General features: G+C 35.7%; 1 protein-coding gene across 3 annotated transcripts in view; it reads left to right on the top strand.

Moving 5' to 3' along the window:
* Positions 1 to 18,693, top strand: part of LOC136034737 (zinc finger protein GLIS1-like) — a 78,157-nt gene that overhangs the window by 15,062 nt on the left and 44,402 nt on the right. Inside the window, exon 2 of one of the 3 annotated variants that reach the window (XM_065716110.1) lies at positions 11,550 to 11,708. The exons of 1 other annotated variant lie outside the window; for it this stretch is intronic. The gene's annotated coding sequence lies outside the window, so the exon portion shown is untranslated. Of the gene's footprint in view, positions 1 to 11,309; positions 11,709 to 18,693 lie in introns of those variants that run through there. One more of the 3 variants, XM_065716109.1, reaches the window with a different exon arrangement.

Here is an 18,693-nt window from a genome sequence, read left to right as displayed (position 1 = left end):
CACGTAACCTCCTCCCCACGACCCACACCCACCCCACCGCGAAAAAGTCCCCCTGAAAACGTCTGTACACTTCATACTTAACAATTGCTACATGTACACAATGGTCAAAGTTTGTAACTTGCAGCCCCTCCCCCGCGGACTGGGGGGATAAGTCATCCCCAAAGACATATTTATGAAGTTTTCGATTAAGCTAAACAGAATGGATATCTCAAAATTTTGATCTGGTGACTTTGGGTAAAAAATGTGCGTGGGAGGGGGACTAGGTGCCCTCGAATTTTTTGTCACTTAAAAAGGGCACTAGAGCTTTCAATTTCCGTCAGAATGAGCCCTCTTGTGATATTCTAGGACAACTGGGTCGATACGATCACCCCTGGGAAAAGAAAAAAAAAAAAAAACAAATTAACACGCATCCGTTATATTCTGGCAAATGATACTAAATTCCATATTTTTGTTGATAGAAGCTTGAAAACTTTACAGTAGGATTCTCTGATACTCTGAATCTGATGGTGCGATTTTCGTTAATACTCTATGACTTTTAAGGGACGTTTCCCCCTATTTTCTAAAATAAGACAAATTTTCTCAGGCTCGTAACTTCTTAGGGGTTTGACTAAACTTGACGAAACTTGTATATTTAAAATTAGCATTAAAATGCAATTCTTTTGATGTAACTATTGGTATCAAAACTCTATTTTTAGAATTTTGGTTACTATTGAGCCGGGTCGCTCCTTACTACAGTTCGTTGCCACAAACTGTTTCACTATACTGTACTGATCTATATATATAAAAATAAGTTGTCTGTGTGTGTGTGTGTGTGTGTCGAGTGACGTCATGTTTGTCGACTGACGAAATTACAGACCGGGACATCGGGACACAAATGACGACCGGGACAGCTATCTATCTATCTATCTATCTATATATATAAAAATAAGTTGTATGTGTGTGGATCTGTGGATCAGGTGACGTCATGTTTGTTCGCATATGACGTCTGAATTATTTCACACTAATACAAAAGAAGAAAAAAACTAAAAAAGGTAAAAACTACAAAAAAAATTAAAAAGAAAAAAAAACTAAAAAATCTAAAAAACTAAAAAAAAACTAAAAAAAAAGGTAAAAATCTAATAACTAAAAAAAAAACTGAAAAAAATAAAAAAAGGCAAAAACTACAAAAAAAATAAAAACTAATAAAAAAACTAAAAAAGCTAAAAAACTAAAAAAACTAAAAAAAACTAAAAAAAGGTAAAAAACTAAAAAAAACTAAAAACTAAAAAAGAAAAAAACTAAAAAAAAGGAAAAAACTGAAAAATAAAAGAGAAAAAGAAAACTAAAAAAATATGAATAAATATATATAAAAATAAGTTGTTTGTGGGTTATGTCTGTCTGTCTGTCTGTCGAGTGACGTCGTGTTTGTCCGCATATGACGTCTGAATTATTTCACACTAATACAAAAGAAGAAAAAAAACTAAAAAAGGTAAAAACTACAAAAAAAACTAAAAAGAAAAAAAACTAAAAAAGCTAAAAAACTAAAAAAAACTAAAAAAAGGTAAAAAACTAAAAACTAAAAAAAACTGAAAAAACTAAAAAAAGGCAAAAACTAAAAAAAAACTAAAAACTAATAAAAAAACTAAAAAAGCTAAAAAAACTAAAAAAAGGTAAAAAACAAAAAAAAACTAAAAACTAAAAAAGAAAAAACTAAAAAAAAGGAAAAAACTGAAAAATAAGAGAAAAAGAAAACTAAAAAAATATTAATAAATATAAAAAATATAAATATAAATATAATATAAATTAGCAATCAACAAAGCACCGAGACACAAATGACGACCGGGACACAGGGAGTATAAATGACGACCAGGACATAAGTAAAAAAAAAAAAACTAAAAAAACTAAAAAAATGGTAAAAACTACAAAAAAACTAAAAACTAATAAAAAAACTAAAAAATCTAAAAATCTAAATAAACTAAAAAAGAAAAAAAAGAAAAAAGGAAAAAAATAAAGGAGAAAAACAAAACTAAAAAACGAATGTATATACAGACCGGGACACCGGGATACAAATGACGACCGGGACACAGGGAATATAAATGACGACCGGGACACAGGGACACAACTAGAATGGGGACGCCGGGGGGCACAGGGGGATATAAATGACGACCGGGACACCGGGACACAAGGAATATAAATGACGCCCGGGACACTCAAAGAGAAATCACAGACTGGAACACCGGGACACAAATGACGACCGGGACACAGGGAATATAAATGACGACCGGGACACAGGGACATAACTACAAAGGGGACGCCGGGGTGCACAGGGGGATATATAAATGACGATGGCGACTCAGGGAATGGTCGATTAGCAATCACCATCAACAAAGCTCAAGGGCAATCATTAGAATCATGAGGTATAGATCTGAATACGGATTGTTTTCCCATGGACCATTATATGTTGCATGTTCAAGAGTCGGTAAACCTGACAATCTATTTATATGCACAGACAATGGGACAGCAAAGAATGTTGTATATTCGCAAGTTTTACGTAGTTAAAAACATATATATATATATATATATATATATATATATATATATATATATATATATATATATATATATATATATATATATATATATATATATATATATATATATATATATATATATATCACAGGTGGGACATAGGGACACAACTACAATGGCGCGTAACGACTTACGCGCGCGGGGGGGCTTGGGGGGGCGCGAAGCGCCCCCACCAACTAGGTGTTGGGGTGGCGCGAAGCGCCACCCCAACAGCTAGTCTATATATATAAAAATAAATTGTCTGTGTGTGGATCTGTGGATCAGGTGACGTCATGTTTCGGCTGACGTCATGAAATTAGTTGCCATCATTTTTGTTATGACGATGCTTAGTATATTGTAAAACACATTAATTTGGTTAATAATATACCATTTAAAACACCAAAATGAACATGCTGGAGTAGTCACTCGGTGAGAGAGGGTGTCAGAACGGAGAATGAAGGTCCCAGGTTCAAATCCTGGTTAGGCTAAAAAAGGTAAAAAACTAAAAACTAAACAAAAAACTGAAAAAACTAAAAAAAGGCAAAAACTAAAAAAAAACTAAAAACTAATAAAAAAAATAAAAAAGCTAAAAAACTAAAAAAAACTAAAAAAAGGTAAAAAAATAAAAAAACTAAAAACTAAAAAAAAAAAATAAAAAAAAGGAAAAAACTGAAAAATAGAAGAGAAAAAGAAAACTAATAAAATTAAGAATAAAAATAAAAAAAAATAAAAAAGATAAAAACTAAAAAAAAGTAAAAAGAAAAAACGAAAAAAAACTAAAAAAGCTGAAAAAAAAGGTAAAAACCAATAAAAAACTAAAAAGAAAAAAAGGAAAAAAACTAAAAAAAAATTTCATCTAAAAAACTAAAAAAAACTAAAAAAAGGTAAGAACTAAAAAAGAAAAAAATAAATGACGACACTCAAAGAGAAAGCGACCGGGACAAAAGGAATGTTCGATTAGCAATCAACAAAGCACCGGGACACAGGGAGTATAAATGACGACCAGGACATAAGTAAAAAAAAAAAACTAAAAAAACTAAAAAGAAGGTAAAAACTACGAAAAAACTAAAAAGAAAAAAAAAACAAAAACTAATAAAAAAACTAAAAATCTAAAAATCTAAATAAACTAAAAAAGAAAAAAAAGAAAAAAGGAAAAAAATAAAGGAGAAAAACAAAACTAAAAAACGAATGTATATACAGACCCGGACACCGGGATACAAATGACGACCGGGACACAGGGAATATAAATGACCATACATAAGCCATAATGACCAGGACATAAGTAAAAAATATAAATGACGACCGGGACACAGGGACACAACTACAACGGGGACGCCGGGGGGCACAGGGGGATATAAATGACGATCAGGACACCGGGACAGGGAATGGTCGATTAGCAATCACCATCAACAAAGCTCAAGGGCAATCATTAGAATCATGAGGTATAGATCTGAATACGGATTGTTTTCCCATGGACCATTATATGTTGCATGTTCAAGAGTCGGTAAACCTGACAATCTATTTATATGCACAGACAATGGGACAGCAAAGAATGTTGTATATTCGCAAGTTTTACGTAGTTAAAAACATATATATAATATATCTATCTATATTCAGAGGTGGGACATAGGGACACAACTACAATGGCGCGTAACTAATATGGCGCGTAACGACTTACGCGCGCGGGGGGGCTTGGGGGGGGGCGCGAAGCGCCCCCACCAACTAGGTGTTGGGGTGGCGCGAAGCGCCACCCCAACAGCTAGTATATATATAAAAATAAGTTGTCTGTGTGTGTGTGTGTGTCGAGTGACGTCATGTTTGTGTGTCGACTGACGTTATGTTTGTTGATTGACGAAATTACACACCGGGATATCGGGACACAAATGACGACCGGGACACCGGGACATCTATATATATAAAAATAAGTTGTCTGTGTGTCGAGTGACGTCATGTTTGTGTGTCGACTGACGTCATGTTTGTTGATTGACGAAATTACACACCGGGACATCGGGACACAAATGACGACCGGGACACCGGGACATAGGAAATATAAATGACGACCGGGACACAAGGAATGTTCGATTAGCAATCACCATCAACAAAGCACCGGGACACAAATGACGACCGGGACACAGGGAATTTAAATGACGACCAGGACACTCAAAGAGAAATTACAGACCGGGACACCGGAACACAAATGACGACCGGGACACCGGGACACAGGGAATATAAATGACGACCGCGACACTCGAAGAGAAATTACAGACTGGGACACCGGGACACAAATGACGACCGGGACACAGGGAATGTTCGATTAGCAATCACCATCAACAAAGCTGGTACAATGGTACAAAACCCATATACAAGGAAACACGAACCGTAAAAGCACAAGCCCTTTTTTTCTCAAAAAACGAGCAAAAATAAAAATTAACCAGGGAATAATTTGAAAAATTCAAGTTTTCTTTTTTTTCAAAAAGTGTTCGTTTCCAACCCTAAAGTGTGCCGGTGTCACACAGGAGGAAAAAAGTATTTAAAAAACAACACTGAAATTTTCTCCTTGGAAGCCTTGGACGCTTCAGCACTATGATACTAACATAAATTTTTGTCAGGGATGGGAGAAACGTTCAAAAAATTTGTTTTGGTTTGAAAAAAAATCCTATCAATTTTCCCTAATACTTCAGACTATAGCACCCTTTGTATATTGTCGGTTATCTAAGGGAGAGGAAGGGGATAATTCAGGCCCATCTCGCCCTTCTTGTGGGAGCCCATATTAGAACAGACAATTTATCCGCGATAAGGTCTTAGAAAGCAACGCTTATAGAGGTCTTTAACACAAAATAGCAATGAACCCCAGAGGCAAGGCAATAACGCTACCTTTAATAAAGGGCCATAAAGCTTCAATGTAATATTTTTTTTTTCTCCAAAAGACTTAATATGAAACGGGTGGTCCTATAAGCTTCGGTGGGGCTGATTCAATTGACAGTTGAAAGTTCTGATTCTCTTTTTAAGAATCAAATTGGATCGGAGGTCAAAAGGCCCCAGCCCCAGAGTACTGTTCCTCAGATACATCTGATAAACATTTTGAGATTGACATTTTATTCAAAATAGTCTAAAGGCCAAATAAATATTTTTTATAAAATAAATATTTTTAATTTTTATTTGACTTATTTTAAACAAGATAGCTATCTTGTTTAAAATAGTCGAAAAGTCAAGTAACTATGCCTCCGGGGATCAAATAAGCCCCACAGTCTGTGGGGCAAATGCTCTATGTTATCTAAGTTGTCCATTGTTTATATAACTTTAAGGTTGGTTATTGAGAAATTTGGACGTGTTTGACCCCGAGTCTCCAAAAAGACTAAAGCTGTTATGGCAAAGCTTTTAGAAATGTTTAGAGGGATGTCAAATAAAATCAAACCAAACTATTTGCGGGAGGGTTGTCAAAAGGGCACAGGAGTAATATCTAAGGAATGATTAAGGGTATTTAGCTGAAACTTTAGAGGTATGTTAGAGGGATGTTGAAAAGGATCGGAGGAAAAACAGTCCCTCCTCTTGTCCTTTTAGATGCTGCCCTTAGCACTGATAGAAAATTTCAAGAAACCATTTTATTCAAAATAGTCGCAAGGTCTGAAAGCTAGGCTTCCAGGAATGCCATGCCCCCACAGCCCCGGGGGAAAGATTGTAAACTATTCAATTTGTCCATTTTTAATATGTAGGATTTATTATTGGGATAGGGGGAAATGTTCGATTCTAAGTGTGTCCAAAAAGACTAAGGGTACTGGGGTGAAATTTTGGGGAATGTTGGAATGTTGAAGGACCTGTTGAAAGAGTATCTGCATTCAAATTATCAAAAAGGTGTATCTGTAATATCTTAGGAATAGGTAAGAGTATTAACTTGAAATCTTCAAGGCCACCATTGCTACTACTGCAGCTTTAAGTTCAACTCGGTGTGACTGCGACGATGACTACTTATGACTGTGACAACTTATAATTGTGACTATGACTGCTTGTAACTGATACTACATCTACTTTTGACTACTTTCAGGGAAAATTGAACAAAATCAAAGACACTATCATGCTAATTGTCAAAAATGCTCATCATCAATATCTCAGAATGGCTGAGGGCATTAAATTGAAACTTTCGGGGCAGGTTGAATCTCCGGGTAACGCTGAGGGGGATATTGAACTAAATAAAAAGACAATATGTGTATCCGGGTCATCAAAAGGATACATATAAAATATCTTAGGAGTTGTTAAGAGTCACAATATTCAATCAAAAGATACTACATGCATGTCGGTTGTCAGAAGGGTGTACATGAAGTATCTTAGAAACGGCAAAGAGGAGAAATATTCATTATATTAACCAATAAATAAACTTTGGCGATCAAAAAAAATTCTTAAATAGATTCCGAAAAACAAGTTTTTCAAACAGAATTAAAGAGCCATATTAAACTTAAAACTGTCAAAAATAATTTCCCGTCTTCATTCAAACACATAATGACCTACTAAGGAATAAATGAAACCCAAAACGAACACAAATTAAAATAAACGATCATAGCAAATATAGAGATAACAGGTATTAATGGAGATGAGTAAATAAGTCTTAAACAGGAAAAATTGAAGTGCATATTCACGTCAAACTTAGACCAAAAAAATCTACTACAAACATCAATTTGCCTACTGCCACGTTTCCCCCTTCCCTAACCGTAAGTGTCTAAACTCGTGGTAATTTGCACTTTTCTGAAAATGATGTATATTATAAACATTGTTTTTCCTATTTACAACATTGAAAAATACGATAGAAATTACAGTGAAACAAAATTTCGAATTCCTGAGTAATTAATACAACAATGTATTAAATATTCAGTTTTATTTTCATAACTTGTTTCTAGTAATCTTGATTATTATAGTTAATTTTTATTTATTTGTCTTCGATGTTTTGAAAAACAACAGCAAGTGTTCAAGATACGTATAATTTTCAATAAACACAAATGACGCACCATGCCTACCCTTTTACGGTTAGAGAAGGAGAAAAGGGCAGCGGGTCGTAGCCAAAATCCTACTTGTAGTAATTTTGTTTGTTTCAAGTTTGAATTGAATATCCAACTTAATTTATACCCGTTTTAAAATTTATCTACACATTTACATTAGTACATGTTATCTCTGTATTCGCTATGATCGTTTATTTTAATTTCTGTTTAATTTGTCTTTAATAGCAATTTCTGGTCGTTTTGGTTTGAATTATAATAGGAATTGATTTCTGCTGGTCTTAAGTTATATATATCTCTTTACTTTTCTTTGAAAAACTTCTTTTTCGGAAAGTTTTTTATATTATTTTATATTTGTTTTGGATTGCCAAAGTTTAGTTGCTGGTCGGAAGAATCTGGTTGGAAAGGTCGTTATAGAAGCAGTTGAATAGGGTAGAGTCAGGTTTGGAGTAGCGAGAGTAGGAGTAGTCACAGTGTAATCAGGTGTGGTAGGAGCAATTGCGATAATGTTCCCAGTTTTTTAGTGCACAGTGCATACATTCTAATTAACAAAACAAACTCAATTATTATCCTCGCTCTTTATGGTCCAACTTTCCCCCCTTCGAACGAGGCGGGTTATTCATTCAATTGAGTAAAAGTGATTAGAACGCTTAAATAAATTTGTATTAGCTAATGTAATAAAAATGACAGAAAAGTTTCAAGGGCCATCGTAGTATGATCCCAACAAAAAAGAAAAAATAATAACTAATCTTTAAAGCAATTATTTTGCTTCACATAAGAATAGATTTGTCAAATAGTATGTAATTCAATCTTTTCAAAGTATTCAGCTGTTGTCTATAACTCTTTTTTTCACCCTCTCATCAGCCAGCTTTCGCGAAAAGGATCATTGAAAAAATGGACCAAAACCATTTATAAATCCATATTTTCCCAATTTAACGATGTGACAGATTATCTTGGCTTTTTGTGGCAAATTTGAGTCCACAACCTGTCTCTCTCTTTCTTGAATATCTTTCACCCTGTCAAAAATAAAGCAATAAATATTGAGGGTCTTGACAAACTACTCATTGTTAAATAACCTGACGTCTCCGTGCCAGTGATGCTCAAAGGTCACAACCCGTAAAATACCAGATGAAAAATAATTTCGAAAAACATGACACTAGAAACCGCAAGTAAGGACCAATCGAGTTCCACACGAAAACTTGAGAAACAGAGTAATTTAATTAATACTCCTAAGCGCAAATTTAAAGGCAAGGGGAAACATCCTCCCAAGCCATATGAATGCAAAGTATATTTAGTGTCCTTCCCCAATTAAATAATTAAAACAAGTTACTTTCAAATGAAATTAAGGAACAACCTTAAAACTTACAAAGGACAGGAATCAATATGTATACTCATGTGAGGGAGGTTGGCCCCTCCTCAACCCCTCGCTCTTTACGCAACAGTTTTATTGTGCTTTAAAAATAACGCTTGTTCTAATTAGGCAGCATTTGAGTTTGATCAGTCGTTTTTACACAATTGAGAGAAAAAGTCAAACGTTAGCGTAAAGAGCGGGGGATTGTGAAGGGGGTAATCCCTCTCGCATACAGAATCGCTTCTTTTTGTTTTAAGCTTTAATGTCCCTCGTCATTTGCACTGGGAAACGCTCCTTTTTTAGTTTCTGACCATTTGTCAGATCATGCCTAGGCGTATCCGGGATATAATAGGGGCTTCCGTTCCCTTAGCCCCCCCCCTGCTTGCTGTTACATTCTATATATGGAAATTAATTGGTAGCATCCTATTCATAGATTGGAAGAGTACAAATTTGCCTCAGGATTAACACAAATTTTCCATGACTTTGCCTCTCACAGAGACCATCTGTCTTGGCTTTACTCTACTCTTACGGCTCTCAAGTTTATATTTGCTCCCACCAAATTGATTTTAATTAAAAAAATCATTGGACTTTCTATCATGTAATAATATTTTTATCATTTTTTTGGACGAATCATTCAAGTTTTGGAGGGAGTTTAAGTTTTGGTAGATAACTTTAAACTTAAGGAATTTGTGCCTTTGGAACTACCATAAAAAAGTTGATTTTCTAAGGTATATATTGCGATCAAAAACTATTTTTTATGTTCTGGTTACTGTATGCACGAGTCGCTCCTTACTTATAGTTGGTTGGCCCATAAGTGTTTAATATATAAAAATAAACATAAAATCCAATATTTTATTTCAAACATCGATAATAAAAAAAAGGTCGTGGTATTACTTTCCTCCCCTCTTCTGGGAAATTCCGTGACGACGCTCAAGATGCTCCTCGGCCTTTTAATCTTCTGTACCGGCAAGCATACAAATGAATCTTTTATGTTGCAAATAAATTATTTTTTCTAAAATAAAAAGAGAGATGTCACTCCACAGCACCTATATTCAGGCTCAGTCGAAAGGATTGAAAATTATTTAAACCTCTCCCCGGACTTCTTCTATATTTACCTGAATACTTGCAGAAAATTATAAATTTTGGTTGTAAAGATGCAGCACTTTTTGAGGATTCAAGCCCCTTCCTCCACGCAATGACCCAGATGCCCTTTTCAGTGTGAACTGATACGATATTGTATATCCCTGTTCATGATTTTATTAAACATCAAGCAAATCACTTGGTCAAATTAAGCTTTAAAGTAACTGTTTATGTTAACCGTTTGTTTCACATGGACTAATTAACTTATTTATTTTAAATCGAACGGCTATTTCAGGATTTTCAACCAATAGCAACTTTGACTACTTTGGGCCAAAATTGTAGTTTAATCCCACAGAATGGCAGAAAATGATACTTTCTGAAAATCTCTTTAGCCAGTTAAAAACAGTACTGGAACTTTTTTTTATTTCTAATAAGCGTTTTCTCGATTTTCTAGGACCACTGGTTTGATACCACAGCCCATAGAAAAAAAATACTAAAGAGTATTTCCTTCTCGAAGGAAAACTTCTTTCGAGAATCTTTCCGTGATCTACCCGTGATCTTCCTTCTAGAAAAAATGCAAAATTCTACCTTTTTGTAGATGAGAGCTTGAAGTCTCTATACGAGGCTGTATGCAGGGGAGGGGGGCCGAGTGTTAGGGGGTTTGAACCTCCAACCCCCCCCCCCCAAAAAAAAAATATTTTTCTGACTCGTAAAAACGTAATAAAATGGATACAAACAATTTTTATGCGCATTTTGAGTTTTTGTGTACCCCCCAAAAAAAAGTTGTGTAAAACGCCCCCTGAGAAAAAATCCTGAATGCGGCCCAGCCTCTATAAAAGGCTTTTCTGATGTGCAGAATTTGATTGTGTAGTTTCCATTAGGATCTACTGCTCCCTTGGGAGTGTATCCATTTTTTTTTTAAATCAGGCAAATTTTATTGGGCTTTTGATGGATAACTTTAAACCTAATGAATTGTATCTACTCGAAATCATTATAAAAAAGAAATTCTTTTGATGAGTGTATTGTTATGAAAACTGCTTTTTTAGAGTTTCGGTTACTATTAGCCCAGTTCACTCTTTACAAGTAGTTTGTTACCACAAACTGTTTGACTAAAACAGTTGTTCCCACTGTTAGCAAGTGACTTTTCATTCTAATTTTTTTTATTTTTAATGCTTGAGAGACAATATTACTTTTAAACCTTAATTTGATAAATACAAAATAATATTTTGTCCAAGAAGTAATTATTCATTCAAGATTCTTAACCAAGGGTATGCATTGTAATAGGCCAGGCTAGCCTAGTGAAATGTGCATGTATACGTTTTGATGAAATGTTACTTATGCCAAATTATAAAATTTCATCAAAACATAACAAAACATACACATTTCATCCACATATGTCAGTAGTAGTGATGGCATTGTGGATTATGCGGGGCCCATAGCCGCTACACTTTTTTCATCGTTAATCACGAAAAAACTTAAAAGCGATTCCCTTAAAACATGATTACGCGCACTTCTATGTCATGTAATACTGTACTGAGGTGCTTGTAACTGAGAATGACGTAACCTCGCATGACTTGTTTTTCTAGAACTCAGGGCCAGCTAGTCAAGTGGGGAACCCTTGGTTGTAGCTGAAGATGACGTAAGCTCGTGCGACTTGTTTTGCTAGCACTCACGGGACTCTCCTCAACTGGGGAACCCCTGGTTGTAACTGAGGACGGCGCACAAGTGGGATGTTACGTAGTTCTGTAAGACATGTTTTTTTCTTACACACATTTTTTTTTCCTCGGGGTGTTATTTTTCTTTCATGGTGTTTTTTTTTCTTCAAGGTGTTTTTTTTCCTCAGGTCATTTTTTTCTTCAAGATTTTTTCTTTTTTCTTCGTGATATTTTTTTCAAAATATTTGAGATATTTATTTCTTCAAGATGTTTTCCTCAGGGGAACCTTTATAATTAAATGACAACAAATGATTTTCCGTTGTAGGAATCGACCGTAAGACCACAGATTTCCCCAAAGAATGGTGCCACAACCACCTGTGCCAACAAATCCCTCCTACATTCTGTTCCGGGAAATAAATATATGAAATAGACTGTTTCCCGCACGGAGATTTCTTTGCACAGTTTCTGAGTCAATAACCTATGAATCGCGCGTTTCATGTCCATTGTCCCCAAGACTGAGCTAGAATCCAACAATGTCATAGACTATTAATCTATTAGGCACACATGGCTATTACATTGTTACTAATTTTTTGACGTGAGCAAAACAGTTTAAGCTAGGGCCTTATGCATCATGAAAAGCTGCTTCAGCTGCACCAAACGTAAGGTCCCATTATGCCTAGAGGAAGCCAGAAACCACTTTTATAAGATTTAACACTCCTGAATGAGAGCATAAAATGAGATATTCTCAACCGGGGTCCACATGGACCCTAGGGGTCCATGTAATATTTCCGGGGGTCCACAGGCAAAACACAACAGATTGGGGATCCACAATGATATTTTGGGGGTCCATGAAGAAAACCAACTCAGAACGCTCTTTATTTAAAAAATTCAATTTCTACAGTAATTTATTGTTCACTTTATATTGTGTTCACTGTGTGATAAACCGTAAACGCTTAGTTGCAAAGAAAATGAGTGCATGTCTGCATGATGCCCTTACTGTTGTAACAAAAGTAGTTAACCATATTAAATCAAATTCTCTCCAAGACCACCTTTTTCGTGAATTCTGCAAGTAAAATGGAGAAACGTTTGGGCGGCTTGTATTACATACAGAGGTGAGATGACTATCAAAGGGGAATTGTCTTAGGCGTTTAATTGCACTTTGGGATTCTATTGTTTTTTTTTCTTGCTGACACACAACTTGGAGCAAAACTGCTTGCAAATAAATGTGATGTGTTTTACTTATCAGATATATTTGAAAATTTTAATTCACTTGATAATCAGCTCCAAGAAAACAATTCTGACCTGATATCTAGTAAAAGTGCTATTACTGCTTTTCTAAAGAAACTACAGCTTTATGAGAATAATATCAGGCGTCGTGCATTTGAACAGTTTCCTTGTTTGACCTGTGTTAACAGCGATTTGCAAGCTGAAGATTTTGCATTATATGGCGAATATTTGGAAAATATACATGAAGATATGCAAACTCGGGTTGGCGACCTACTCAGGATGGATATGCTGATTTGGGTTTCAATTCCTTTTGAATTTGATGTTTCCGAAACAGAAATATCTTTGCAAGAGCCCCTCAACAAAATACAAAGTGATGAAATAATGCATGCAAAATTCAAAGATAAAAATTACAATATATGGAAAACAAATGATGTTGCTACAAAGTAACCTTTGCTCTGGAATAAAGCGCAGTTCTACGTTATTCCTTTTCCTAAATCTTATCTTGTTGAAGCGGCATTTAGTCGTGTTTCTCAAATGTTATCAAAAGATCGCAATAGAGTTGACATTATGACTTGATCGCAATATATCTATATATATAAAAATAAGTTGTCTGTGTGTGTGTGTGTCTGTCTGTCAAGTGACGTCATGTTTGTGTGTCGACTGACGTCATATTTTCGACTGACGAAATTACAGACCGGGACATCGGGACACAAATGACGACCGGGACACCGGCACATAGGGAATCGACCGGGAGAACAAAGAGAAAGCGACCAGGACACAAGGAATGTTCGATTAGCAATCACCATCAACAAAGAACCGGGACACAAATGACGACCGGGACACAGGGAGTATAAATGACGACCAGGACATAAGTAAAAAAAACTAAAAAAACTAAAAAAAGGTAAAAACTACAAAAAAACTAAAAAGAAAAAAAACTAAAAACTAATAAAAAACTAAAAAGCTAAAAAACTAAAAAAACTAAAAAAGAAAAAAAAAAGAAAAAAAGGAAAAAAAAATGAAAAATAAAGGAGAAAAACAAAACTAAAAAAAATAAAAATAAAAAAAAAACTAAAAAGAAAAAAGGGGAAAAATACAAAGTTTATTTCATCATATACCATTTCAAAAACGAATGTATATACAGACCGGGACACCGGGATACAAATGACGACCGGGACACAGGGAATATAAATGACGACCGGGACACAGGGACACAACTACAACGGGGACGCCGGGGGGCATAGGGGGATATATAAATGACGACGGGGACAAAGGGAATGTTCGATTAGCAATCACCATCAACAAAGCTCAAGGGCAATCATTAGAATCATGAGGTATAACTAAAAAAACTAAAAAAAAGGTAAAAAACTAAAAACTAAAAAAAGACCAATTCAAAAACGAATGTATATACAGACCGGGACACTGGGACACAAATGACGACCGGGACACCGGGACACAAGGAATATAAATGACGCCCGGGACACTCAAAGAGAAATCACAGACTGGGACACTGGGACACAAATGACGACCGGGACACAGGGAATATAAATGACGACCGGAACACAGGGACACAACTACAACGGGGACGCCGGGGGGCACAGGGGGATATATAAATGACGACGGCGACGCAGGGAATGGTCGATTAGCAATCACCATCAACAAAGATCAAGGGCAATCATTAGAATCATGAGGTATAGATCTGAATACGGATTGTTTTCCCATGGACCATTATATGTTGCATGTTCAAGAGTCGGTAAACCTGACAATCTATTTATATGCACAGACAATGGGACAGCAAAGAATGTTGTATATTCGCAAGTTTCACGTAGTTAAAAACATATATATATATATATATATATATATATATATATATATATATATATATATATATATATATATATATATATATATATATATATATATATATATATATATATATATATATATATATATATATATATTCACAGGTGGAACATAGGGACACAACTACAATGGCACGTAACTAATATGGCGCGTAACGACTTACACGCGCGAAGGGGGCTTGGGGGGGGCGCGAAGCGCCCCCACCAACTAGGTGTTGGGGTGGTGCGAAGCGCCACCCCAACAGCTAGTGTATTATATAAAGGGGTGGTCTTCGACTATCATTAACATCAATAGAACCAAATATAAATAAACTCGCCGAGAAGAATCAACGGGGATCTCATTGAATAAACATGCCTTTTCTTTTTTTTTAATCACAAACTTAATTTCAACTCCTTTTTTATCCAGTTTACATAATGTTGGGGTGAAACTGCCGAAGGAGCTCTACTCTCCATGAGCTTGTGTTGCTTGCCCATGAAAGAAACATTGTAATATTGTAGTTATAACCATAATAATAGTAATAATTATTATTATTATTATTATTATTATTATTATTATTATTATTATTATTATTATTATTATTATTATTATTATTATTATTATTATTATTATAGTAGAAAATTTTATTTGTATTAAATTAGTTTTCGTTTAAAAATAAAGCTTAATCGTGTACTATTTCTTTGATAATTAAAACCTTAAAATTTATATTAGTAAAGAATAGAAAATTGTTCTTATGTCCAATAGCTATGAAGGGGTCCACCAAGATAAAAAGATGGGAAAAGGGGTACATGGGTAAAAAAAAAGGTTGAGAACCACTGCTTTAGATACTTCATTTTGCAAATCATTTCACTAGCCAGTCGGATTCCGTGTGTTTTTCATTACTTAGTAATCATTAAAAAAGAAGATTTTGGGTTAAATAAATAATTCTTGTATCTTTTAAAAGAGTTTTACAGGGTTTGAAAGACTCTGTGACCTGATTCCGTATGGCTTGTTCTTCACTTGGTGCTCATTAAAACCAAAAATATCTGGTTCAGTAAATTATTCTTATTTCTTTAAAAGAGCTTTATGGGGTTTCGAGAGACTCTGTTGCCTGATTCTTTGTGGTTTGTTCTTGACTTGGTGCTATTTTAAAAAACGAAGATTTTTTGCTAAATAAATAATCCTTGTATCTTTTGAAAGAGCTTTACGGGGTTTGACAGACTCTGTTGCCTGGCTGCGTGCAGCCTGGCACAACACACAAATACAGACACAGAGAAAGGCAAACATGCGCTAAGACACATAGGCACCGTGGGAGAAAAACAAAAGGCATGCTCAAAAACACTGAGTCAGACACACAAACACACAAAGACAGACAAACAGATGCTCAGACACAAAGGCAGGGAGAGAGAGATAAACACATACAAACACATAAAGCCAGGCACACATACACAAATAGTAATACACACAAACAAACAAGACACAGAAACAGACAAACAAACGCTCAGACACAGAGGCACAGAGAGAGAGAGAGAAAGAGAGTGAGAGAGAGAGAAAAAACATACAAACACACAAAGACAGGCACACAGATTGGCAAACAGACACTCAGACACACAGGCGCGGTGAGAGAAATAAAAAAAGACATGCTCAATACACAGAGTCAGACAGAAAAACACACAAAGACAGACACAGAGATGGACAAACAGACGAACAGATACAAAGGAATAAAGAGAGAGATAAAACAAATACAAACACGTAGAGTGAGACATGCAAACACAGAGAGTAATACACACAAACACACAAAGACAGACACAAAGAATGGCAAACCTACACTCAGACACACAGGCACGGTGAGAGAGAGAGAAAAGAAATGCTCAAATAAATAGAGTCAGACACACAAACACACCAAGATAGACACAGAGAAAGACAAGCAGACGCTTTGACACATAGGCACAGAGAGAGAGAGAAAGAGAGAGAAAAAGAAACAAAAACACATTAAAACACACAGATTCTGACACAGAGACAGGCAAACAGATGAGCAGACACACAGGCACGGTGAGAGAGAGGTAAAAACACACAGAGTCGGGCACAAAAACAAACGAAGAAACACACAAAGACAGAGAAACAGACGCTCAGGCACAAAGGCACAGAGAGAGAGAGAGGGGGGAGGGAGAGAGAGGGAGAAAGAGAGAGAGATATAGATAGATAGAGAGACAAAAAACATACAAACACACAGAGTCAAATAAACAAACACACAAAGAAAGACACAGAGACAGGCAAACTGACGCTCAGGTATTCACAGGCATGGTGAGAAAGAGGCAAAAATACAAACAAACACACATAGTCAAATACACAACCACAACAAGACAGGCCCAAAGACAGACAAACAGACACTCAGACACAAAGGCACAGAGAAAGAGAGAGAGAGAGAGAGAGAGAGACACATACAAAAACAAAGTTTCAGACACACAAAGACAGACACAGAGACAGACAGACACGCTCAGACATGTAGGTACAGAAAATGTTTTGAGACGTGAAACGAGCTGGCCAATAAAAGTGCCAAAAGAGACAATGAAATGATAACCTGAAGAGACTAGACTAGTTAAAAGTACCACTTATCACACTGTGGTTACCTACAGTGAATCTATAACTAACTCTGGGCACCGTTAGTCAAACTGCCTCACCCCGGCTACCCGCAACCAACCTAAAGCTGCCCCCGTATACCCGCAGCAAAACAGCCGGACCTGAGATACGTCACATCTCACTGATTTTCTTATATCATTTTATATTATCACTAGCTGTTGGGGTGGCGCTTCGCGCCACCCCAACACCTAGTTGGTGGGGCGCTTCGCGCCCCCCAAGCCCCCCCGCGCGCTTAAGTCGTTACGCGCCATATTAGTTATGCGCCATTGTAGTTGTGTCCCTGTGTCCCACCTGTGTATATAGATAGATTTATATATGTGTTTCAAACTACGCAAAAATTGCGAATAAACAACATTCTTGGCTTTCCCATTGTCTGTGCATATGCAAAGCCGTATGTACTAATAATGACGTCATATACAAACGCTCTTTTTACAAACAAACAAACATGCATCCACATAACTCGTTTTTATATAGATAGATACAATACAAATTAACTGCGTAAACTTGCGAATAAACAACATTCTTCGCTGTCCAATTGTCGCTGCATATAAATACATTGTCAGGTTTACCGACCCTCGAACATGCAACGTACAATTGTCCATGGGAAAAACAATCAGGATTAAGATCTATACCACATTTTTCTAATGATTGACCTTGAGCTTTGTTAATGGTGATTGCAAATACTAATCGAATTGGGAATTGCAATCTTTTAAATTGAAAAAGCAGATCCGTTGGAATCATGGGAATGCGAGGAATAAGAACAGCCTCACCCTCATAAGGCCCTGTCAAGATTGTGGCCTCTATTAGGTTTTCCATTGTTTTTTTTTACGGCAAGTCGCGTGCCATTGCAAAGCTTTGGTGGGTTGATATTTCTTAAAAGTATTATTGGTACGCTTATTTTTAGTTGTAGCACGTGTGGTGGAAACCCTGAAGGATCTATGGAATTTAAAAATTCAGATGGATAATTAACCGCTTCATTTGGTTCCAAAACTGTGTCGACTGACTTGTAAAGGACTGCCTGGTCTCGAATCTTGTTCAAAACAATATTGTTGATTTCGTGGACGTCTATATTTTTGGGTGCATATTTGTAGTTAATTTTAATATTTTTACGTGTGCCTATAAATTAGAATTTTTTAGGCAAGCATTCATTTCGTCTGCAGGAGTTAAACTACGTAAAAATTGCGAATATACAACATTCTTGGCTTTCCCATTGTCTCTGCATATACAAAGCCGTATGTACTAATAATGACATCATATGCAAACGCTCTTTTTATAAACAAACAAACATGCATACATACAACTCGTTTTTATATGGATAGATAGATAGATAGATAGATAAAATACAAATTAACTGCGTAAAACTTGCGAATAT

Source organism: Artemia franciscana, chromosome 13, assembly GCF_032884065.1.
Source record: "Artemia franciscana chromosome 13, ASM3288406v1, whole genome shotgun sequence".
Classification (NCBI taxonomy): Eukaryota; Metazoa; Arthropoda; class Branchiopoda; order Anostraca; family Artemiidae; genus Artemia; species Artemia franciscana.
This window is presented reverse-complemented; position numbering and strand designations above follow the sequence as displayed.